The following is a 26,643-nucleotide window of genomic DNA, read 5'->3' on the forward strand; positions in this document are numbered from 1 at the left end:
ATGGACTGTGTAGTCCATGGGGTTGCAAAGTATTAGACATGACTGAGTGACTCACACAGGAAGGGACAAATTCAGCAGGACATGTTGATGGGTTGGAACTGAGATGCGGCAGAGCAGTGAAGCTGATGTGCTCAACTGGACAGATGATGAACTGAGAATACTAGAAGAGGTCCAAGTTTCAGGGTTGAGGAGCAAGATTAATTTTGTTAATATACTTGGAACACTCTAATGAGGGAGCAAGGGTGCTGTGTGCAGTAATGAGTTCTCTACTGGAATTATCTAAGTTGGACCAGAGATCTCTGAGCTATGTGTTCACTGTTTGTGCTTTGAAGTAAGTTGTGGACTAAATAACCAAGTTCCTATTTAGCCCTAATGGTCGACCACAAGCTAGTGCCATTTCTGCCAGAATTTGGTTCCCCAAATAGTTCACGACTAAAATAAAACCCTCTTCGCCTGGAATTTGAATTCCTCAGAATCACCCACACCAGGTTAATAATTAAAGGTTCCTCATACTGTCTACCTTTGTTTGTTTCACCTGTGTGCAGGATTCTAGTTTCACAAAATCCTCCCAGCAGTATTATTTAATCTAGTGTCAAAGAAAGGTGTATATATTCCACCAACCCAAGGACTAGTCTCTACTAGCCCAAGAAGGTGGGAGGCCGCAGAAGCCACAGAAACTGACCCTGCCCAAACCCAAAACAGAGGAGAGGACTCCTACAAAGCTAACCTTTGTATTTTTTCTCACACCCTATCCAAGCATGGCTCAGCTGGTAAAGAATCCACCTGCAATGTGGGAGACCTGGGTTTGATCCCTGAGTTGGGAAGATCCCCTGGAGAAGGGAAAGGCTATCCTCTCCTGTATTCTGGCCTGGAGAATTCCATGGACTGTATAGTCCATGGGGTCGCAAAGAATTGGACACGACTGAGTAACTTTCACTTCACTTCACTTCATCCAAGCATCTAGTACTGTGCCCTTAGGGCCCCACAGCCTTCGGGTAGCCCCACAGTGTGGCCCCACAGATTATCGACTGATCCTCCAGTCCTAGGGTGGGGGTGCAGTGAGAGGATGCTAATTTTCAAACATAAAAGCAAAAATAGAAAAGTATAAAAGGGGAGAAGAAATAAGAGAGTAATATATATTTTGTGTTAGGGCTGTCTCCTCAGTCCCCAGGGAAGCAGTAAACACTTTCCTAGTGGTCCTTTATTGACTGTCCTATTAAATGCCCTAGGAGAAGTCGAGGGGATTTGACAGCTTTATTCCCACCCGATTCTTCTCCAGGTGCTAAGTCGCACACCTACCCTAACACAAGGCCCACCAGGACTTCAGGCTCCTGCCCTTCCTTCAGACTTGCTGTTGCTGCTGTTACTCTAAGGGCAAGCATTTCGCCTTCTTTTCCTTCTCCTTCAAATCTCAGCACAAAATTTTCTGGGCCTCACTTGCATCTTCCTGACTTTCCTCATCTCTGAAACGGGAATAATAAACACGATGGTGGGAGTAACAGTAAAACTGACCTATTACAATTGTTGTGAGGATTAAACATTATATATACTTGAAAATCTGCTGGAAACCGCAAAAGACTATAAAGTTAGACGTTGTTTTCTGGCCTTTATTTCTAAAGTATATTTCAGTGATTGGAATGGGTGGGTACCAGGGTGCTGTTCTCTCAGGGAGATTAATGCCAGGCGTCGCCGAGCGTTTCAGAAGAAAGCGCCACTCTGTTTCAAAAGGGACGTCAAGCCCACCTTGCACAAAGGCTTTTGGTGGTCTTTCGGTGCAAGAGCTGGGGGCGTGGGAAAACCATGTATGCAGATGCGGGGCGCCTAGGGAGTCGCAAGCCGCACCCTCTCCGCCCCCGCTCGCCCGGGGCGCGCTTCTTCCCACAGCCCCGGGTGCCCTTCCTCCCCGCCCGCCTGGGGACGATAAGGCATGGGGTCTCGGGAGCTCTAACCCTGGGCGCGATTCTGCAGGTGACGGAGAACTCTCGAGGCCCCGGCAGAACTGATCACTTCGGGGCGTCCCGAACACGCCCTCGTCGGAAAGTCAGGTTAGTGGAGGTGGAACCCAAGGAGGCTCCAGGTGTGGAAGGAACAGGCCTACATGGGGAGCGGCTCTAGGTGCCCTCGTGTTGGGGGAACGAGGTGGATCTCGCCATCCATTTCAGAGCTGGACGTCCCGCCAGGCGGCCCAGGGACTTTCTAGAACAACCCCATGCGCCTAGGCCGCAGGGAGCCGGAAGCCGGCAGGGCGCGGGAGCCGGCGGGGCTCGGCGTCCTCACCTGTCTGGGGCCGCCTCTCCGCAGGCCTCAGTTTCCGTGTGTGAGAAATGGGCTAACTACGAGCTCACCCCCTCACCGAGAGAAAGCGGCTGAGGTGTTCCGGCTCAGCGCCTCTACAGAAACCACTCGAGAAAACAGTCTGTTTCGGTTTTAGTTCAAAGAAGGAAAAAAAAAAAAAAAAGCAATAGCTGTGAACCTTGCCCAGAAATGCTTGTCAGGTTGAGCGAGAAGCCGGCTAAGCGAACGAGCACAGGAAGGACGAATTGGCCAGGTGGCGGGTAAAGGTAACTCGGCACTTGTGAAGATGCACCGGCCGTATCAGCCCCGACTGCCTCAGGAGACTGAGTCGCACACGGTTGAAGTAACGGATACCGGGAGCGGCCCCCTCTGCGCTTGCGCAGTACCCGCGTCTCCCCCGCCCCGAGCTCGCGCCCCGCCCCCGAGCTCGCTCGCGCCACGCCTACTTGCCCTCCCCTTCCCCAGCCCGGCCGCCCGCGCAGAGCATTGTGGGACACAAACAAAGTGCCCCCAAACAGGCTGGAGTGAGCCGAGCGGCAACGGCGGCGGCGCCGGCCCGCACGCGCGCGGCGGCGGCTCCCTCCCAACCTCCCCCTCCCTCCCCCTCACTCCCCTTCCCCTTCCCCACCCCGCCCCGCCGGGAAAACGCGAGCCGTCGCCGCGCTCCCCAAACCGCCGCCTGCCCTCGGCCAACCGCCCCCAACGGCCGCCCGCGCGTGGCTCGCCGGGCCCCCTCGCTCCTCCCCTCAGGCCTCCGGAGCGCTCCCCTCCCTCCGCCTCGCTCTCTCGCACCTCGCAGGCTTGCCGCCGTTGGGGGCTGCCATGCCCCTGCCGCAGGCTGTCCACGGGCCTAGGCGCGGCGGCCCGAGATAGGGTCCCCTCCGCCTCCCGGGGGAGGAGAGAGGCAGCGGGCCGCGCGCTCCGCCCCCTCCCCCCGGGCCGCCGCCACCTCGCCGCCTCAGCCTGGCGGGGAGGAGGAGGAGGAGCAGCAGGCCTCCGGCCTCCGGCACCGCCGCCCGCAGGTAACCGGGAAGGGAGGGCAAGGCCGGTCCTTCCTCGCCGCCCGCGCCCTCGGGCGGCCCCCCCATCTGGGTGCTGGGCGGAAGGGAACGCCGGGTCTCATCACCCCCACCCGCCCCGGGAGACACCCCGCAGGTTCCCCTCAAAGGCGTCTAAGCCTTCAGGGAGGAGATTGGCCCTGCGCCCCGCCGTCTGGGAGATTTTGCCCCGATCTCCCAGGGCGCCCCTCGACCGCGCGCGCGTGTGCTCAGCACCCTGACCCCAAGGAGGCGGGGTGCTAGCGTCTCACCTGGTCGAGCCGAGACACACAGCTCCCCCCCTCTCCCCCGCTTCTTTTTCTTTCGTATTGGAAAGAAAGGGGTGGCATTTATTTAAAAAACGAAAACCTTTTTTTTCCCTACCTGGGGCACAGTCTGCGTCTAGTCGTTTTCTGCTGGCCTAACCAGAAAAGGGTTACCTGCGAGTGAAATGATGAGTACGTTAGAAGGAAACGGCATGCTTGTTAGTGGTTTGGAGCTTAACCAGAATTTAGAATAAAGCCTAATAATGGTGTGCCTTATTGGAACTTAATTATAGAAATGAAGGCCAAAGCTTACATTTTTTTCGGCATGTAAGTGAATTATAGATTTTGGTCAAGAAGACATTCTAACTTCCACTTATTTTCTTACTGTTTTATTCGGATAGAGGCTAATACCAAAAGCAGACTTCACAATTTGAGAGCTACTAATAGTTTGGATAGGTAGATTTTTTTTTTTTGTCTAGAGGGTTTCAGTTGGAATTACTGCATTTAAAAAAATACTGTGTATATCTTCATTTATACAGTCAGTTGCTCCCATTACTTCCCTTTGACTGCCAATGGATATTTAATTTTACCTGATGTAGTTTCCTAATCATAGAATGTGGCAATAATGAAGGGAATGTTTTGTTATAGTCTTACATTTTACAGTGTTTGCATTAATTAATTATGAGAACCTTTTCCATATCTGATCTGATTTGCAGAACAACCTAATGACTTAGATGGTATTACTTGAGTTTTACAGGTGAGACAAACTTAAGTAATGTTAAGTAACTTGCTTTAGGCCACACAACTAGTGATAAAGGTGAGATTTATACCCAGATATGTTTCCAGTGTAGGTGTGTTTTCTACTGTACCTTCAGTACAGGTACACCTTTTTTTTTTTTTTTAACACTTATTTATGAAAAATAATCAGTCTCTTTGAAATTGAGGAAAAATTTCAATGAATATCCCAGTACCTAAGTTCTGTGATTGACATTTCTGCCATGTTGTTCCCCCCCTTTCTGTGTGTAATCAGTTGAAAGTAAATTGCAAACACCATGACACTCCATTATTTCCTCCTGCGGTTATACTGACCCCAGTATCATTATCAACACTATTCTAAATTAGCAATCCATATGCAAATATCTGGGGTCTCTTTGGGAAATCAACCCCCCCACCCCCCAGCTGTATTCAGTTAAGATTCACACATTGTATTTGTTAATTATGCCTTGGATCCTTTTTTTAGAAGACCAGTACCCATCTCTTTTCATTCTGCCAGTGAACCAAACCACTTGCTTTATAAGAATGCTCCCACTTTTGGGACTTGTCCGTTTCCTAATGGTGTCATTTAATGTAATCCTCTGTCCTCCTAATTTTCCTGTTACTGGAAGTTAGGTCTAAAGAAAAGCTAGATTAGTTTAAGGAAACTTTTATTTGGCAAGAATATTTCATAGATGATGCTATGTACCTATGTACTTTTATGTTACATCATGCTACAGTATTTAGGATACTAAATGTGACCACTTGCTCAAAGTGGTAACTACCAGATTTACTGTAACGGTTTGGTTTGCCTGTTTGTGATTTGTATATGATCTTGGGGTAATATCTTGACCCCAAGCAAACAACCTGTTTCTGGGTACCTTTTGCTCTGTGATAGCACCCATTGATGACTGTTGCTTCAATCAGTTATTTTATTGGAGATTTTCTGTCAAGATTTCTTTCATTAACTAGGAGTGAACTGAACTTTCTCCTAAAAATGTTAATGTCCTCCCTTTAGTTATCAATATTCAGGGTAAAGAGTTGGGAAGTTAGTCACCCCCACTGCGTGCATTGCATAATGGTGGCAAATCAGATTATTTTTCTTCTTTTTTGTGGGAATACTATGGACTGATGAGTTTTGATTTTTTTTTTTTTTAAATATAACCATTACAGTCGTTTTTCTTTTTGATGATCAAACTGTCCCAAATTTGGACAGTAAAACCCTTTCATGTTGGTTCCTGTGTCTTTTTAATGCTCTTGCTCACCATTAGTCTTGGAACACTCTCTGGTGCAGAATATCCCAGGCTCGCCTTGTTACTTTCCTTGTCCCAGATCTGGAATGGGCTTTTCATCCAAGAAGTCTTTACTCTTTTTAGTGAGAAATGTTGTATAGAAACCAGGATCTGACTGTTTGGCATATTCATGCTGCTGGAGTGTCACTGGGTCTAGGCCCTTTGAGAAGGGAGAACAAAAAATGGTGTTTTGCTTGTTTGTTTAAGCAAATTCATAGGGATATATCCAATTCAAATTTAACATAGCAGGTTTTTCTTTTCTTTGTCTTTTGTCTTAAACTAAAATCTTAGTTCCTAATAAAATGAACATTCTTGCCCTATCCTACTATATATACTTAAAATCATTTCAATATTTTACCAATATCACTACTAGCAGTAAACTTCTGCGTAAAGTTTTAAGATTTCTTTGCATTTATTCTTGTCGTTAGAATATATTGCATGAAGGCTGTGTAATCAGAGTACTTACTGTGTTCAGAAGTCACTTGAAGTACTTTCTCTGGTTATGCTGCCAATTTGATATGGTTCACTGGTTCCATTTTTTATTTTATGGTTTTCTTTTTTTTTTCCCAAAAGAAATAACTTTTTATTGCAGTATAGTTGATTTGAAACTTGTTAGTTTCAGGTATACAGCAAAGTGATTCACATATATATATTCTTTTCAAATTCTTTTCCTTTATAGGTTATTACAAGATATTGAATATAGTTTCCTGTACCATACAGTGGGTCCTTGTTGTTTATTTTATATCTAGTAGTGTGTATCTGTTAATCCTAAACCCCTAATTTCCTCCCCGCTTTGGTAGCCATAAGTTTTGTTTGTTTTTTGTGAGTCTGTTTCTGTTTTGTAAATAAGTTCATTTATATCACTTTTTTAAGATTCCACATGTAAGTGATGTATGATATTTGTCTTTCTCTGTCTTACTTCCCGTAGTATGATAATCTCTAGGTTCGTGACATTATTTTAGTTTTTTAAGGAACCTCCATACTGTTCTCCATAGTGCCTGCACTAGTTTACCTTCCTGGCAACAGTATAGAAGGATTCCCTTTTTAAATTTTATTTTTGAGTATATAAATTATATGTGCTTAGTCGCTCAGTCATGTCTGACTCTTTGTGACCCCATGGATTATAGCCCGCCAGGGAGGCTTGTCCATGGGGATTTTCTAGGCAAGAATACTGGTGTGGGTTGCCATGCCCTCCTCCAGGGGATCTTCCCAACCCAGGGGTTGAACCCAGGTCCCTCAATGCAGGCAGATTCTTTACCATCTGAGCCACTAGGGAAGCCCAAGAATACTGGAGTGGGTAGCCTATCCCTTCTCCAGAGGATCTTCCCGACCCAGTTATTAAACAGGGGTCTCCTGCATTGCAGGCAGATTCTTTGCCAGCTGAGCTACCAGGGAAGGCCATATAAACTATATACAAAGTTCAGAAGTCAAATATTTTAAAAGTATTTTTAAAGAGGCCTTACCCAAGTTAGTTTTAAAATGAAGTGTTATTTAACTCTGTCATACCTTTTAATATCTAATAGATTCATATATCTTTACTGTAGGAGGATTAACAGTGGACAGAGTGTGTTACTTAACGTGAAGTGATATTGGAGTACATTTATATTTTGCAGTTACATTCCAATTTCTCTGGCAAAGAGAAAGCAATAGACTAATCTTTAGAGGTGAGCAGATAAGTAGATTTCAGGCTTATTTTTGCAAGCTTTACTTTGAAAAATCACTTTATTGATGGGTCAATTCTTCTTTTTTTCTTTTGGCCATGTGGCCTGTGGGATCTTAGTTCCCCAACCAGGTATTGAACCTGGGCCCTGGCAGCAAAAGCCTGGAATCCTAACCACTAGGCCACCAGGGAATTCTGAAAATCATGTCTTCAAAGAGGCAGACAGTTCATACAGTTTTATAAATCCATTTACTTATATGTAACACAACAGAACTGACGTACATATGCTATCTGCAGATATAAAAGGTATATGGATGTGTGATCAGTGAAGATAGCACTTTTTTTTGATTGGGCAAAATGTGATAGAATCTATAATTATGCCTTCAAATGAAGATTTAAGAAGGAGCAGTCAATGGTTGTCTGAAGTGAGAATACAATTACAGAGTTTATCAGCTGCCTATCACCCAGGAAAAGATGAGCGCACGGTGTGTTTCCCTCTGTACACCACCACTGCTTCTGTTAATAGAGCAAACATTTCTTCCTCAGGGCACGGAGTGGGAAAAGGAGCAATGCTTATGCATTGGGCCCATTTGCCTTTATCCTGGCTTTAATCTTGGTAAAATGTACTGCTGAAGATTATTAGGAAACATAAAGTGATGAAAAAGTGCCACAAACAGTAGCACAGGTGTATATTCTCACACATAGCAGCTGGAAACTGTTTTGGAAGACTGAGTGGGCTCATACAGTTATGAGAATTGCCAGCATTTGTTGAGCCTTTCAAAAAGGTATCACTATGCTAAATATTTCATACATCATCTCATTCAGATCCCACTTTAACCCTTTGTTATTGCCACTTGTATCTTTGCAAATAAGTAAAGTGATATCCAGGTGTCAAACTAAAGTCTGTCTTCGGTGTTGCACTTAACACATTACTGCATCTCACAATTAAATATGTGTCATAAAATTGGATATATTTTCATTCAGCATGAATCACAAGAAATACATGACTGACATTAGTCCTACCGCAGCACTGAAGATTGCATCTGAAATTTTCCATAATAAAATGTTGGAGGTTTTAAACTTTGAGGAAGTCTTTCTAGCCTTGTAAAGGATAGAATTCTCTTGTTACTGAAAATGGGGAAGCATCAGAGATTACAATATTGTAAAGGGATTTCATATTGAATATATGTGTGTGTGTATATATAAATACATATATCTCCCCCCCCCGCTCCGCCACCGTGGTTTCCTGGCATTTTGTAGACTACAAGTGAGCATATCTTTATATATGCTATAATGGGATGTCTTAATGCAACCACCACATTCATGATTGAAACAGTTCTTCTTGGATCTTGATTGATTTCTTGAAATTTATCTCCTACTAAACTGAAAGCCACTTTCGTTTTTTCCTTTGTTCTTTATATCAGAAATACTTCACTCCATAATGAGCTGGAAATCTCTGGATTTTTAGTCACGGCATCTAAAAATAGTGATTGTTTATGTGCCTTTAAAAAGATAAAGATACATTAAATTTATATTACACTCCTGCTTGATGGGCACTTTCTTCACTAACATTATTATTAGTGCCAAAGGTGACTTCAGCCAGCACATTTTTACATAACTGATTCTGGAGTAAATCACTGACTTACATCATTGTGATCCTTCACATTGATAATTCTGTCTTGCTGCTGCTGCTGCTGCTAATTTGCTTCGATCGTGTCCAACTCTGTGCGACCCCATAGATGGCAGCCCACCACCCTCCCCTGTCCCTGGGATTCTCCAGGCAAGACTACTGGAGTGGGTTACCATTTCCTTCTCCCATGCATGTGTGCTAAGTTGCTTCAGTCGTGTCCGACTCTGTGCATAGATGGCAGCCCACCAGGCTCTTCTGTCCACAGGATTCTCTAGGCAAGAATACTGGAGTGGGTTGCCATTTCCTTCTCCAAATTCTTTAGAGTGAAAATTGATGAATGAAACTAATGTCTCAGTTTTCTAGGAGAACATCATTTCTGTTTCCATATTGAGTATTCTTCCATTTTAGTAATGTATAGCTTTAAAAAAAAACCTTAAAATTACAAATGTTTGATACCCCAGTTTCAATATTCTATACTGTTATCTTTCTATAGGTATTAAATGGTGTATGTAGGTTTTTGTTTTTTTTTTTTAATGTTGACATGATTTGGTTTTAATAGTTTTTGATGCAGTCAGCTTACACACAACTTAGGGTTACATATAACCAAGAGTTTGAATCTTTGGAATCAAGATTTTGTGGAACTACTACCCTCTGGCTTCTGAAACAATGTAATTCTTTTTAAAAATGATTTTCCCTTGATTGACATCTTAACCTAAGTATCTGATTATCACCTACTGTTAGCAAGCAAGCTTGTTCAGAACTTTGTTGTTTTTTAGTTGCTGAGTCGTGTCCAGAGCCTTTGCAGCACCTTGGACTATAGCTCCATGGGCTGTATAGCACACCAGCCTCTTCTTTCCATGGTGATTTTTCAGGCAAGAATACTGAAGTGGGTTGCCATTTCATTCTCCAGGGTATCTTCCTGGATCAGGGATTGAACCTGTGTCTCCTGCACTGGCAGGTGGATTCATACTACTGAGCTACCAGGTTAGCCCCTATTCGGAACTATCCTCTATTAAATGTGGCGTGTTTAGTTTTGGAGGCTGGATAATTTCATTAGGCTCATGAGTGGGAGGATTATTCCAACTATTTTGGGGAAGGGGCAGAGAGTTCCAGGAACTGGGCCACTGCCCACTCTCTGGGCTTTATAGTCAGCCTTGGAACTATCTTGGGGGCTTCCCAAGTAGCTCAAATGGTAAAGGAACTGACTGCAGTGCCAGAGTCCCTGAGTCAGGAAGATCCCCTAGGGGGATGGCATGGCACCCCACTCCAGTATTCTTGCCTGGAAAATCCCATGGACAGAGGAGCCTGGCAGACTACAGTCTGTGGGGTCACAAATAGTTAGACACAACTAAGTAACTAACACACACAGACACACACACACTTGGAACTATCTTGGTGCCTGTGGATGTTTGATTTAGCGTGCTGATTGTTATAGTGAGTGAGGCTTAGTGTCTAGTGGAAGTAGACTTGTCTGCCACCTTGGACCTACTTGCTTTATGTCATGTCCTCGGGCTATGTCGTTCTTTTAAAGGCTGTGCCCTGCCACCTTCCCTCCTGTTTCACATTTGGAGTGCTTCCTAGGCAGGAAGTGAGCCACTTTAGGATAAGTCACTCTGGTGTATACAGCTGGCCTCAATTTGGGCTTTCTCTCAAGTCAATTTGTCCTGCATTTGATTGGCGTACCCTGTTGAAGAGAGGAATTGTTAGACTGCCTGATTTGGGAACCGGTTTGTTTGCTTTTCCAGAGCTAGGCTTGCCCATTTGTTTGAAGGCCTCCATTTGGGAGTGGAAGTGGAATTTTAGACTACACCTCTTCTGATTTTCTGTGTTACCATAGCTTAGTTGTTATTTATGTTTTTGTGTATGTCACTTTGGGATAAGCTACATATGGTCCTTTTTTTCTGGGCTGCATTTCGTCTGATTATTTCTTTGTGGGGCAATGTGTTTGTTGTTTGTATGTGTGTTAGTACCTGTGTTGGCCAGTTAAGACATCTTTGGTGAATAACAGGTCTTGGATGTGACAATACCAGCTTTCTTATTGCTTAGGTTTCGCCTGTGGTGGGGCATTGGTTAGGATTTTCCCTTTTGAACTATCCTTGGTCATTCGTTCAGCTTTATCTCTGATGGGACATTGGTTGGGATTCTCCCCTTTTCCGTGCTAGGGAACTGTGACACTGAGAGAACAGTTTGAATTGTTGTTTGCTTGTTAATTGGTGACACCAGCCGTGAATAATTAAGTGTAGATGATCAGAATTTTTATTTCATCTTACAGTCCCCCGGGTTTATTTGCAAAACTTAAGAGATCTTTAGCTGTGCTTTATAAATGAAAGAAAAGGTATCAGTCAGTACTCGCTGAGATCTGGAAGGCAAAGGCCCCTAATAGATTAACTATTTTGTCAAAGTGGGTCTTTCGCAGTTGCTTTTATCTTGAGGGTATGTGTGTGTATGTGAATGAGTGTCTTGGTACCTGAATCCAAATCTCTTTTTCTCATTTTGCTGAAAGAAGACTTGTGAATGTGAGTGGATGGTATGTATTACTGTATTTGTTTAAACTGGCTTGTTTCACTTAGTGTAATATCCTCAAGGTTCATCCATATCATAGCATATATCTGAATTTTCTCCCTTTTTAAGGCTAAATAATATTCCATTTTATATATATATACCACATTTTGTTTATCCATTTATCTGTTGATACATATGGGCTATAGTGAATAATGCTTCTATGAGCATTCATGTTACAAGTATATGGTCATGTCTCTGCTTTCAGTTCTTTGGAGTATATACCCAGAAGTAGAATTGCTGTGTCATATGGTAATTCTGTGTTTAATTTCTTTGAGTAACAGCCATAGTATTTTACATAGTGTCTATACTTACATTCCCACCAACAGTGCACAAGGGCTCTTTATCCACATCCTTGGCAACACTTATCTTCTGTTATTTTGTCTTTTATAGTAGTCATATTAATGAATGTGAGATGGCAAAGTGTGTGGGGATAGGTCATTGATTTCTAGACCGTCTTCTCTTTGTATACATTTAAAGCTATAAATTTTACTCTAAGCACTACTTTAGCTGCATTCTACAAATGTTGATAATGTTGTATTTTCATTATTACTCAGTTAGAAATACTTTCCAGGGATTTCCCTGTCAGGTCCAGTGGTTAAGACACTGTACTTCCAAGGCAAGGGCCATGGGTTTGGTCCTTGGTTGGGAAATTAAGATCCCACATGCTCTGTGGCAAAAAAAAAAAAAGACAAAGCTTTCTAATTTCCTTTGTTGATTCCTTCATTACTATGGGTTATTTAGAAGTGTGTTATTTAAAATACCTGGAATTTTCTTGATAGCTCAATGATTTCTAATTTTTTAATTTGTGATTAGAGAACACACTCTGGGTGCATTCATTCTTGTAAAATTTATTAAGATTTGTTTTATGGTCCAATTGGTGAACATACCTTGTTGCACTTGAAATGTGTACCAATGATTTTGTGTCACTGGTAATACTTTTTGTCATGAAGTATACTTTGTCTCACGTTCAGTTCAGTTCAGTTCAGTCGCTCAGTCGTGTCTGATTTTGCGACCCCATGAATCGCAGCACACCAGGCCTCCCTGTCCATCACCAACTCCCGGAGTTCACTCAGACTCACGTCCATCGAGTCAGTGATGCCATCCAGCCATCTCATCCTCTGTCGTCCCCTTCTCCTCCAGCCACCAATCCCTCCCAGCATCAGAGTCTTTTCCAATGAGTCAACTCTTCCCATGAGGTGGCCAAAGTATTGGAGTTTCAGCTTTAGCATCATTCCCTCCAAAGAAATCCCAGGGCTGATCTCCTTCAGAATAGGGATAGCCAGTTCTTGCCTTCCAGTACTTACAGTTTGCATGGTATATCTTCTAACATACCTCTTTGGTTTTTTATTTAAAGTAGATTTCTTATATAAAGTGCATGTAGTTGGGCTTGCTTTTTCAATCCTATGATAGTGATAGTGAAAGTTGCTCAGGCATGTCTGAATCTTTGCGACCCCATGGACTATACAGTCCATGGAATTCTCCAGGCCAGAATACTGAAGTGGGTAGCCTATCCCTTCTCCAGGGGATCTTCCCAACCCAGGAATTTAACCAGGGTCTCCTGCATTGCAGGCAGATTCTTTACCAACTGAGCTGTCAGGGAAGCCTAGTCTCTCTTCCTTTTAGTTGAAATGTCTGTTAGTCCATTAAAATTTACTGTAGTTATATTTTACAGTATTTCGAAAAACAGACACATATTTGTCTGCTCCCGCTGCTCTAGCAAAAGTACCACAACCCGGATGGCTTAAAGAGAAAATTTTGTCTCAGCTCTGGAAATTAGAAGTCTGAAATCTTGGTGTTGGCAGGGTTGGTTCCTCTTAAGGGAAGGAACTTTACAAGAGAAGGAGCTCTTCTTGGCCTCTCTCCTTGCTTTTGCTTGTGGCAGCATAATTTCAGTCTTAACATGGCCTCTGTCTTTGAATTTTACTTTATATAAGTACATCCTAACTATCTCAGTTTAGTTTGATTACTTTTGTAAAAAGCCTGTTTCCAAATAAGGTAACATACTCAGGTACTGGGGATTAGGATTTCAACATATCTTTTAGGGGATACGCTTCATAAGACAGCAGTGCAAAAGTGTTTTAGGTAAAGTCACTATACTTGTGTACATATTTTAAAGCATACAGAGTAGGACTTGGTATGAATACTTAAAAACTCTTTAGGGAAATACAGAGCTCTTTAAATGCTAATTGACTATAAAAGTGACTTAAATTTGACTTGCTTATGTAAGGATCCAAGAGACTGAATAAGGTATACCCTTTCTTCAGGCTTTCTTTTTAGTAAAAAATGATTTGATGTTAATTGCTGATATTCCTTAAGTACTGTGGTTGAATTCTTGTAAAGGGCAACTTCTAAGTTGGGGAGAAGGGACTGAATCTGTGTTTTTTAGTCAGATCTTTCTTCAAATCCTGGTTTTATTACTTATAGGAACGTGGACAAGTTAATTTAACTTTCTATTTCCTCCTTTTAACTGGATCTTAAAAATTCTTTCCTGAAAATTGTGACCACGGTGAGATAAAGACACTTGGTGGGAGTTACTCAGTGTATATTAATGTATTTTCCCTGGATGTAGAAATTAATAATAAGCACAATTCTGGTTACCAGCAATGAGAGGAGATTCTAATAATTTAATGTTACTGGTTTTATTGATTTATTGCTTTAACTCCAGGTAAATCTCATTCATTTTCTCAGAGTGCTGAACTAGAAAACTTAACTCCTGGAGTAAAATAATTAAAATTTTTACTTGATTAAAAAGTGGCTAGTTATAAAAGTTAAAATGACCTTTTTATAACTCAGATACAGTAATTCATTTGGAATTATTTGTAAAAAATCAATAAAGACTTAAGGAAGACCTTTGAGGGTTAAACTGTTGTCGGATAAAGATCACATGCACTTTTATTAGTGTTCATGCTCTCAAATATGAGTACTCATATGAACAAGTTTAGTACTCCATTCAGAAAAAAAGGTGTGATTCCTTTCATGGAAAAAATACAGATACTTGTTTTTGGTTAGATTGACAACATAGTGACAGTTTTTCTTAGAACAAAATTTAAAGTATGAGGCACTGTAGCATTTGTCCAAAACACTTGATTCTAAAGGAAATGATAGTGAAAAACATTTTAACAATAACTTTCTGGAGAAGGAAGTTGGTAAGTTGTAATTTTCACTACTTCACTCATATTTCTATGTAATTTGAGCATGAACTTTTTTCTTTCATCCTTGCTTAAACCATGTATATTGACAAGTTTTCTATAAAATGTTTGTATTTTAATTTTATATAAAATTATAATTTTATACTTTAAAATATTTGTATGTTAAACTCCTTAAAATATATATTTTAGGTATTTTGTCTGAAGCTTTATTTTGCTGTCATTTATAATTGTACTTTTATTAATAATATGAGTGAACATAAAAGAATGTGCTTATTCCAAAAGTAAGCACCATAAATCACATTTATTCAACTTTTTTTAAAATGCCCCCCCGTGTTAGGAAGTTATAGAATATACACAGGCTCAACGTTTTCCCGCAAGTAGCATATGGATCTGTAGGAAAGCAAGATCTGTAGGCACTGATTGACTACCTGTGATACATAAAATGCTAATTAAAAGAGCAGTGATCTTTTTGTGGCCATAAAGAAATGCCCAGTTGAGAACCACTGCACTATGATACGCAATGTTATTGATAAGAGTGTAGCACATGTTAATGGTGTAGACAGAAATGATTAAGAAACTGCTGGTATGTTTACATGAAGACTGCACAAATAGTCATAGCAACTTTATTTGTAATAGCCCCAAACTGGGAACAACTCAGAGTTTGTTCTGTTAAGTGACAACCAGACAGTGGTAATTGCACACAATGGAATACTATTCAGCAGAAGACAAAAAGTAACAAAAATTCTGGAGCCTAACAACATAGATGAATCTCAGAATAATTATATCCAGTTTGAAAGAAGCTAGATGATTCTATATATATTAAAATTCTAGAAAATGCAACTAATCTAAAATGAAAAGCAAATTAGCGGTGGAGGTGAGAGGCTGGTGGGAGAGATTGTGACGAGGCACAAAGAAAATTACAGGAGTCGTGGAAGTGTACCTTATCTTGATATTCTGACATCTGTGTGAAAACTGACCTGATTGTGTTGCAGGGCCCCTTCCAGGGCCCAAGAGTGGGCTCTTGTCTAACACTTGGAAATAAATTGTCCAAGGAGACACATGTGCTGACAAAGCAAGAGATTTATCGGGAAGGGGCACCCAGGCGGAGAGCAGTAGGGTTCGTTCTGACTCAGGATTCTTCCTGGTGGTGCACCCATTGCTCAGCCAAGATGGATGCCACTGAGAATTATCCTTGGAGGTGGTTAGACACATGGTGTCTCCTTTTGACCTTTCCTGAACTCTTCCGGTTGGTGGTGACTTACTAGTTACTTACTAGGACTAGGACCTCTTGTCATAAAATAACTCACACAAATGGTTACTATGGCGCCTGGCCAGGGTGGGCGGTTTCAGTCAGTTTTGTACACTTCAAGTATGTTTGGTTTTACATCACTTATACTGCAAACATTTATAAAATGATTTTTAAAGAACATGGGTATCATTGATTCCAAATATATACTGGAATTTTCCTTGGAGAGATAGGACATATATCTCATAAACCTAAATCGGTGTGGTGTCACATGCCAGATCATTGGTCAAGACAGAAAATGCTATAGGAGTTCAGGGGAGGAAAGGCAGCATAGTTTAATAGTAAAATGAGGAGAGGATTAAAGTCAGAGTGTCTGATTTTTAGGCCCTGTTAGGCCACTTATTTTCTCTGATCTTTGTTTTCCTTGATCTTTGAAGAATTTCCTTATTTACTTCAGAAGATTGTTTAATTTTTTTATTTAGCTGCGCCAGGTCTTAGATGCAGCATGTGGGATCTTTTATTTGCAGCATGCAGATCCTTAGCTTTGGCGTGTAGCATCAATTCTCTGACCAGGGACCAAACCCAGGCCCTTGGAGCTTGGAATCTTAGCCGCTGGACTATCAGGGAAGTCCTTCATCAGATTTTTTTAAAATCCAAAGAAAATATGTTTTAAAACACAGTGTAATCTGAAAAGTGGCATGCAAGTGGCAGGTATTGCTGATATTCAGAGTAGAAGAAAGAACATAGTAGAGTAGTATTTGACTTGTTGAGAACAATGAGGGAATTCCAAAATGAGACCAGAGATGGAAAGTGGAGATAATGTGTAGTATGTTCAGCTGCTGCTGCTGCTGCTGCTAAGTCACTTCAGTCGTGTCCTACTCTGTGCGACCCTATAGACAGCAGCCCACCGGGCTCCCCCACCCCTGGGATTCTCCAGGCAAGAACACTGGAGTGGGTTGCCATTTCCTTCTCCAATGCATGAAAGTGAAAAGTGAAAGTGAAGTCGCTCAGTCGTGTCCGACTCCTAGTGACCCCATGGACTGCAGCCTACCAGCCTCCTCTGTCCATGGGATTTTCCAGGCAAGGTATGTTCAGAGAATGGTTCAAAAATCAGTTAGGAGCAAAGAAAAACATCTAAAACCATAGCAGAGTGGAGAGAATATGAGGTATTAATGAGAAATAGTAGCATCAGGATGTCAATTGCTGTTTACTAGCCTTATGACCTTGGATAAGTCATTAATTCTCTGAGCTTCGATTTTCTCACCAATATAATGAATGGTGAGATAATAGTTCACCTTAGAATACCTAAACAGACATTTCTCCCAAGAAGACTTAGACACAGCTAATAAACACATGAAAAGATGCTTAACATCACTCATTATTAGAGAAATGCAAATCAAAGCTACCATGATATCACCTTACAGCAGTCAGAATGGCCATCATCAAAAAGTCTACAACAATAAATGCTGGAGAGGGTGGGAATCTTCTTGCACTGTTGGGGGGAATGTAAATTGATACAACCACTATGAAAAACAGTATGGAGATTCCTTAAGAAACTAGGAATATGACCCAACAGTTGCACTTCTGAGCATATACACTGAGGAAATCATAATCGAAAAAGACACACATACCTCGCTGTTCATTGCAGCACTATTTACAATAGCTAGGAAATGAAAGTAATCTAGATGTCCATCAGCAGATGAATGGATAAAAAAGCTGTGGTACATATGTACAATGGAATATTACTCAGCCATAAAAAGGATTGCATTTGAGTCAGTTCTTATGAGTTGGATGAACCTAGAACCTATTATACAGAGTAGAGTAAGTCAGAAAGAGAAAAATATCACATATTAACATATATATGGAATCTAGAAAGATGGTACTGATGAACCTATTTGCAGGGCAGCAGTGGAGATGCCAACGTAGAAAACAGACTTGAAGACAGTGGCGGAAAGAGAGGGTAGGGCGATTTGAAAGAATAGCGTTGAAACATACACATTACCATATGTAAAATAGATAGCTAGTGAGAATTTGCCGTATGATGCAGGGATCTCAGACCTGGTGCTCTGTGACAGCCTAAAGGGGTGGGAGGGAAGTGGGAGGTTCAAGAGGGAGAGGACATATGTATACCTGTGACTGATTCATGTTGGCATATGGCTGAAACCAACACATTATTGTAAAGCAGTTATCCTCCAATTAAAAATAAGCTAATAAAAGTCTGCCTTATCTCAAGTATTTTACATATTGAAATCAATTGATATCAAATTATATAAATGCAGATGCTAAGAAGAATTCAGTGCTGTTAAGAGTTGTTCTGGGTGATAGCTAAAGCATGAATTAATTGCTGGACTAAAATGATTGGATTTTAAAGAATTTGAACAGTGGTGAAGGATTAACTCAACATCCTGAGACTAAAGGCAGGAGAACAATCAGGATGTTTAAGTAGCCCAGGGCAGTGGGCAAAACAGAAAGGATTGATTTGATATAGGCCTTAGTGACCAAGTCTGTGTTTGGAGGAAAAGTGAAGGACAGAAGTTGTATTAGTTTCCTGCGGCTCTTGTAATAAATATCACAACCTGGATGGCTTTAAACAGCAAACTTATCCTTTCACAATTCTGGAGTCTAGAAATTAATAATTGGTATCATTGGATTGAAATCAAGATGTTGGCAGGTACCGTCTTTCTCCAAAGACTCTGGTCAAGGTGGGAAATCCATTCCTTGCCTCTTCTATTTTCTGATGGCTATATGCATTCCATGACTTGCAGCCTCATAACTCCAATTTATCCCTGTCTTCCCCATCACCTTCTCTGATATCAGTGTCATATCTTCTAACTTCTCTCTTAGAAGGATGCTAAAGATTGTACCTAGGGGCCACTTGGATATCCAGAGATGTCTCCCTATGTTGGGATACTTCATTCCACCTGCAAAGTCCTCCATAAAAACCGTTTGCAAATTCCAGGGATTAAGACATGGACATATCTGAGGGAGTGACTTTTTTTACACTACTGTAAAAGTCAAAGATGATGCCCAGGCTTTTTGCTTTTTGGAATGATGGTATCATTTGAAATGATAATTTGTGATACATATGTACAATGGAATATTACTCAGCCATAAAAAGGATTGCATTTGAGTCAGTTCTTATGAGTTGGATGAACCTAGAACCGGTTATACAGAGTAAAGTAAGTCAGAAAGAGAAAAATATCACATATTAACATATATATGGAATCTAGAAAGATGGTACTGATTAACCTATTTGAATTTGAAAAGAGTACATTTGGAGAAGTGATGATAAATTCTTTTGGACCTGTTGAAGTACCTATGGGAGATCTCTATGTGGATATTTATTTTGTGGATCAGAAAACTTTTAATGGAATGAGTTAAAACACTATTTCAAAACAAAACAAATTCTAAAGTAAGGCAGCTTCAGAGTTAATTACTCTGCAATTCAGTGACATCATCAAGAGCCTCAGTTCTCAACTTTTTGCTTTGCCATCCTTAAGTTAACTCTTATTGTGGTTCCGAGGTGACGTGCCACAATTCTAAGCCTTAAGTCCAGACATGAAAACACCTAACTGAATTTTGTGTGCCTTTTTTTTTTTTAATCACCCTAACCCCTGAAGCAAGCTCTATTCCTTTTAGCCAGATAAACATTTTAATGTTTTCTTGGTTTTCTTTTACCTAAATAGACCTATTATGTCTATGTTGCAATTGGAACTTATGATTATCTTATGTGACAAATGGATTTTACTGCTCTTTGATGTGCAAATTTGAATACACAAACCATGTCTCTGGCCTGGCTCAGAAAAGCAGCCTGTTCACCTTGTTGAGCCTTTTCTATTATTAGGTTCTTGTCTAAAAATTTCTAACCATCTCCTGATTTAACATTAAATGTTAAGGCATTTAAAAACATTTATAATTTTTCTGAATTTGCCTATGAAGGAGGGAGTAGCTAAGGAAAAATTTCCAGATTTTTAGAGGAGATGAATCAAAAATAAGTACTAGATTTTAAGCTCTGGGTGAATGGTTAATTAAAAGCATCTATCATTAGCAGTTAGAAATCCTATAGTGGAGTGTCAGCTGAGAAGAATTTGAGTTGTTTCAGGCAGTGAATTTGAAAAATAGCAGACATATCCAGATGGAATTGTCTAGCATTCTCGCTGATCATACAGAGGAGCCTGGTGGGCTACATACAGTCCATGGGGTCACAAAGAGTCGGACACAACTATGACTGAGCCCACATGCACTAGCTCATCATAAGAGGCCCAGAATTGGAGTTCAGGAAGGGTGCTGGGGTTAGAGATTTGAGACAAATTGAGCCAAAGGTGATAGAGACCTGTCAACAGAGATTCATCACTCAGTGCTATATGGCGTTCTTCTGTGTGTGCTGTGTGCTAGGCACTGGGCACTTCCCGCGTACTTGTTTATCTTGCTTGACTCCTGCCACATTTAACTAGTTTAAGGGCATCCAGTAAGTTCAGTGATACAGACATGATTAAGATCCAAGTTTGTAGAGGAAAATAAATACTATATGATACTGCTTATATGTGGAATCTTAAAAAAAACAAAAACTAATGACTATAACATAAAAGAAGCAGACTCACAGATCCAGAGAACAGATTAGTGATTACCAGTTGGGGTGGGTAATATAAAGGTGCGGTGAGTCAGAGGTACAAGCTATTGGCTATAAGACAGACTCAAGTATGTGTTATACAACATGGGGTATATAGCCAATATTTTGTAATAACTTTAAATGGAAAGTGACCTTTAAAATTGTGTAAAAATAAAGCAGTTTTTTAATTTTAAAAAAATTCCCTGGAGGTCCAGCGGTTAGGATTCTGAGCTTCTTACTGCAGGAGGCATAGATTCAGTTCCTGGACCCCTGGTCAGGGAGCTGAGATCCCACAAGCCATTTAACACAGCCAAAAAAAAAAAAGAGGACACCGAAGCAGATTCACAGACATAGAGAACAAGCTTATGGTTACCAAAGGAGAGGGATGGAGAAACAAATTAGAAATTTGAGATTGTAACAGATACAAACTACTATACATAAAACAGATAAGCAACAAGGATTTGCTGTATATATAGCAGGGAATTGTGCCCAAAACCTTGTAATAACCTACAATGGAATATAATCTGCAAAAAAAAAAAACACAAACCCTGAATCACTGTCCTCTACCCTTGAAACTAATACAGTATTATAAATTAACTATTCTTGAATAATAAGCAGATTAGAAAACAGTAGAAACCACAAATATCCAGATTTGTCTGAAGTACAAAGCAATGCTCTTCCTACTATATAAACTATTTCTGCTGCTGCTGCTAAGTCGCTTCAGTCGTGTCCAACTCTGTGCGATCCCATAGACAGCCTCCCACCACACTCCCCCATCCCTGGGATTCTCCAGGCAAGAACACTGGAGTGGGTTGCCATTTCCTTCTCCAGTGCATGAAAGTGAAAAGTGAAATTGAAGTCGCTCAGTTGTGTCCAACTCTTAGCAACCCCATGGACTGCAGCCTACCAGGCTCCTCCATCCATGGGATTTTCCAGGCAAGAGTACTGGAGTGGGGTGCCATTGCCTTCCCCAAACTATTTCTAGGCAACATTAATTTATTAATTGATACTGAATAGGGTATAGTAAAATAAAGAATGCTTAGTTATACATGAGGTGGAGAAGTCTGTTATTGGACTTGGGCAATGTGAAAAGACAATTTAATTAATGCGTTATACTGTGTCAAAAGACTTAATGTATTTATCCTTATAGCAGTTTATCATTCAAAGGGACATGGATACCAGGAGTATCTATCTATTACATATATCTAGAATTTAAAACCTTAATAGCAATTGAGTTATGATGTATGATATATATTGCTCATTGGGGAGATGTGAAATAGTAGTTTCTAAGAAAATTCAAATTAAGAGGTGTTTTTTAAAAGAGCTTATTGTATATTTCTATACAGATTGAAGAGTTGTAACTATAAACATATTTTTGGGGGGCAGTCAGATAATCATAATCGGCTGTTTGGTATTTTCACAGTCGCCTTTTCCTCTTTAGGTTATTTTGCAGCAAAGACTAAACTCAGCTTTTAAAATTCTGGTCCAACAGCAGTTTCTTTATTTCAAACATCATTTTGTTACAGAATTTGCCTAACTAAATCTTTGACAATTTAAAAAGGTATTTAATGAGTCCTAATGAAGCGACTTAGCAGCAGCAGCAGCAGCAACCTTTTCCTATCCCAAGCTGTTTCCAATTGTTCCTATATGGAAACAGTTATTCGTATCCTATTATGAAATCAATGGAAAGAGTACTTGTTGTAATTTAGGAGTACTGGTTGCAGGTCCTATTTTTAACTGTATTTTTGTATAAAACAGTAGACTCCAAGAATCAAGTAATCTGAGGCTCCACTCCTGTCTTCCATTGAGTTGTAACTGGTTAACCTTTCTGGGCTTTTTAGTATAGTATTTATATTTAGCACCTGATAATGTTTGTTGAACTAAACTTTTTAAACCATAATCTTCTTTCAGCTTTAAAATTCAAGTTCCTTCATTCTATTTTCTGAGAGTTTTTTCCCCATTAAAGGGGAAAATTTGCCTCTTTTTGACCTATTCCTCCATTATCTCTTTAAGCTCTAAGATAATGATCAAGCCATGAAAAGTAATATCTGTAGAGTAAGAGAATGAAAACTATCAGTTCCAGAGACATAGCTCACAGTCCGGCATACAGTTCCTCTGGAAACACTTAATATAGTATTGACTGTATAAAAGTGTAATGTTTTTCCATAGTTGTCTGTATCTTCAAATACTGTTGATGGCCAGAGTTCCTGTTCTTGACCAGTTTGAGTCAGGAGTCTTCAAAGGACTGGGTCTTATCAGAGGTTTTTGTTTTTGTTTTTAATTGGAGGCTAATTACTTTACAATAATTATGTAAATGTAAGCAAAGGAGAAAAGGAAAGATATATGCATCTGAATGCAGAGTTCCAAAGAATAGCAAGAAGAGATAAGAAAGCCTTCCTCAGCGATCAATGCAAAGAAATACAGGAAAACAACAGAATGGGAAAGACTAGAGATCTCTTCAAGAAAATTAGCGATACCAAGGGAACATTTCATGCAAAAATGGGCTCGATAAAGGACAGAAATGGTATGGACCTAACAGAAGCAGAAGATATTAAGAATAGGTGGCAAGAATACACAGAAGAACTGTACAAAAAAGATCTTCATGACCCAGATAATCACGATGGTGTGATCACTGACCTGGAGCCAGACATCCTGGAATGTGAAGTCAAGGGGGCCTTAGAAAGCATCACTACGAACAAAGCTAGTGGAGGTGATGGAATTCCAGTTGAGCTATTTCAAATCCTAAAAGATGATGCTGTGAAAGTGCTGCACTCAATATGCCAGCAAATTTGGAAACTCAGCAGTGGCCACAGGACTGGAAAAGGTCAGTTTTCATTCCAGTCCCAAAGAAAGGCAATGCCAAAGAATGCTCAAATTACCGCACAATTGCACTCATCTCACACGCTAGTAAAGTAATGCTCAAAATTCTCCAAGCCAGGCTTCAGCAATACATGAACCGTGAACTTCCAGATGTTCAAGCTGGTTTTAGAAAAGGCAGAGGAACCAGAGATCAAATTGCCAACATCCGCTGGATCATGGAAAAAGCAAGAGAGTTCCAGAAAAACATCTATTTCTGCTTTATTGACTATGCCAAAGCCTTTGACTGTGTGGATCACAATAAACTGGAAAATTCTGAAAGAGATGGGAATACCAGACCACCTGATCTGCCTCCTGAGAAATTTGTATGCAGGTCAGGAAGCAGCAGTTAGAACTGGACATGGAACCACAGACTGGTACCAAATAGGAAAAGGAGTACATCAAGGCTGTATATTGTCACCCTGCTTATTTAACTTCTATGCAGAGTACATCAGGAGAAACGCTGGGCTGGAAGAACCACAAGCTGGAATCAAGATTGCCGGGAGAAATATCAATCACCTCAGATATGCAGATGACACCACCCTTATGGCAGAAGGTGAAGAGGAACTAAAAACCTCTTGATGAAGGTGAAAGAGGAGAGTGAAAAAGTTGGCTTAAAACTCAAAATTAAGAAAACAAAGATCATGGCATCTGTTCCCTTCAGTGCATGGGAAATAGATGGGGAAACAGTGTCAGACTTTATTTTTGGGGGCTCCAAAGTCACTGCAGATGGCGATTGCAGCTATGAAATTAAAAGATGCTTACTCCTTGGAAGAAAAGTTACGACCAACCTAGATAGCATATTGAAAAGCAGAGACATTACTTTGCCAACAAAGGTCCATCTAGTCAAGGCTATGGTTTTTCCAATGGTCATGTATGGATGTGAGAGTTGGACTGTGAAGAAAGCTGAGCGCCGAAGAATTGATGCTTTTGAACTGTGGTGTTGGAGAAGACTCTTGAGAGTCCCTTGGACTGCAAGGAGATCCAACCAGTCCATTCTGAAGGAGATCAGCCCTGGGATTTCTTTGGAAAGAATGATGCTGAAGCTGAAAATCCAGTACTTTGGCACCTCATAAGAAGAGTTGACTCATTGGAAAAGACTCTAATGCTGGGAGGGACTGGGGGCAGGAGGAGAAGGGGATGACAGAGGATGAGATGGCTGGATGGCATCACTGACTTGATGGACGTGAGTCTGAGTAACTCCAGGATTTGGTGATGGACAGGGAGGCCTGGCGTGCTGCGATTCATGGGGTCGCAAAGAGTCGGACACAACTGAGCGACTGAACGGAACTGAACTGAACTGATGGTGGTTTTTGCCATACATCAACATGAATCAGCCACGCATGTGCATGTGTCCCCCCATCCTGAACCCACCTCCCTCCCCACCCTATCCTTCTGATTGTCCCAGAGACTGGCTTTGAGTGCCCTGCTTCATGCATCGAACTGGCACTGGTTATCTATTTACCAGAGGTTTTGTGATTGCTCTTAGTCAGTTGTGAGTTAAAGCTAGAGCTATTGTATAGAACCATTACTAATGTACAGTACAACTAACAGTTGTGGCAATTGTGAATTATTTATGTGTTTGTGATTATCATGGTTACTTCTATTTTATTCTATCCATGAATAAATTTTTAATAAAAAAGATGAGTCAGCTAGGTGTCAATTGCATGTCCATATTGCCTATAAGCAAGAATGATTCCATGAAAAAATTTGTAGTAACATACAGTGTGATTCTGTAAATTTTACCTACCTATGTGCTGCTTTTTTAATATTGCCTGTGGAGTAGAGAAAAAGAAAAATAAAATCAGGATTCCTTCTTATTAAATAAAGCTCAATTTTTAAAAGTGAAATTGAACATACTTTCTTTATATAAAATGAAGTTTCTTGATATATTTAAATGATAAGCTTATTTCTTACACACTTTGTAAGATTCTTTTGGGACTATCATGCCAAAGTAAAGTCTGTAATGCTTTTGTTCTCTGCAGTTCTTTTGAGTGTTGTCAAAATCGATCCTTGTCAATGACAAAATTTTAGAAATAGATAATGGTGCTATCTGCACAGCAGTGTGAATGAACTTATATGCCACTAAACTGACGATTTAAAATGGTTACAATGGTAAATTTTATGTTAACATATATTGAGCACAGTTTTTAAAATCTGCCCTTGCCCATGGTGGTGTATCATACATGTGAATATCCTCTGTCATATGTTCCATGGCTAAATTAAAATACTGGTGGTAGTTTCCAACTTGGAAAAGAGAAATGTGAACAGCTTAAAGTGGTAGCCACTCTTAAGATGATACAGAATTTTACAATTGTGATAATTTGTGTCAAATGATTTAAGTATTAGAAGGCTATGGAACTAGATGACCTCTAAGATTGATCTCTACCTGGAGATTCTTCGAATTTGTAAATAAATCGTGCTTTCATTAGTTAGGCAGAGGATGAATATGTAAATAAAATATACAATGGGATATTATACAGTCTTTAAAAAGGAGGGGAATTCTGGTACATGCTACAGAGTGGATGAAGACTTTGTGCTAAATGAAATAAGCCAGTTGCAAAAGGACAACTATTTGATGCTTCCACTTATATGATGTACCTAGAATAGGAAAATTCATAGAGAATTAGAAGGGTGGCTGCCGGAGTCTGGTAGAGAGTGGAGGATGAGGAGTGAGGAGTTATTGTTTGATGGATACTGTCATTTCAGAATGATGAAAAGTTCTGGACATACTGGTGATGGTTGCACAACAGTGTGAATGTCCTTAAAGCCCTGTACTGTACACTTTAAAATGACAAATTTTGTTTTATTTTGCCACAATATAAAAAACCTTTATTAACTGCAGATTAGTTAAATAACTGAGAATGTGGGCATTTTCATTTATAATAGAGTTTTGGAGAACTTTTTTTAAATGAAGTGATACGTGCACATTACTAGTTCAGTACAAGTGCTCTTTTGCATATTACTTTAAATGTGTCTAGTGTGATTGAGGAGCTGAATTTTCAATTTAATTTAGTTTAATTGATTTAAATTAAAATTACCACATGTGAATGGCAGTTCCTTCGTTGGACAGTATAATTCTGTATTTTTTTCATCCTTTTATAATACTTTAAACCTCCTTATATCATTATTTTGAAATGAGTGTCTTATGGATAGTATGTAGTTGGCTCATGTTTTTAAAATATCCATCCTACCAATCTTTGTCTTCTAGTTGTTTTTATTGGGACTGTGTACATTCAAGGAAATTATTGATATGTTGAGACTTAAGTAGGCCATTTTATTTTTGTT

The 26,643-nt window shown here is 40.4% G+C and overlaps 1 protein-coding gene and 1 long non-coding RNA gene across 5 annotated transcripts in view; one reads left to right on the top strand and one right to left on the bottom strand.

The window, feature by feature from the left end:
- Window positions 1-1,221: 1,221 nt before the first annotated feature.
- LOC129652490 (uncharacterized) lies at window positions 1,222-2,680 on the bottom strand. Its single transcript, XR_008714561.1, has 2 exons — window positions 2,278-2,680; window positions 1,222-1,463 (listed from the first exon to the last, which is right to left on the bottom strand). It is a non-coding gene; the product is annotated as an uncharacterized LOC129652490 (long non-coding RNA).
- Window positions 2,681-3,179: 499 nt separating this feature from the next.
- ZBTB44 (zinc finger and BTB domain containing 44) overlaps window positions 3,180-26,643 on the top strand; it is a 51,797-nt gene continuing 28,333 nt past the window's right edge. For all 4 annotated transcript variants that reach the window (XM_055581162.1, XM_055581163.1, XM_055581164.1 and 1 more), the window contains exon 1: window positions 3,180-3,317. The gene's annotated coding sequence lies outside the window, so the exon portion shown is untranslated. The remainder of the gene's footprint in view (window positions 3,318-26,643) is intronic.

This window comes from Bubalus kerabau, chromosome 5 (assembly GCF_029407905.1).
Source record: "Bubalus kerabau isolate K-KA32 ecotype Philippines breed swamp buffalo chromosome 5, PCC_UOA_SB_1v2, whole genome shotgun sequence".
Taxonomy (NCBI): Eukaryota; Metazoa; Chordata; class Mammalia; order Artiodactyla; family Bovidae; genus Bubalus; species Bubalus kerabau.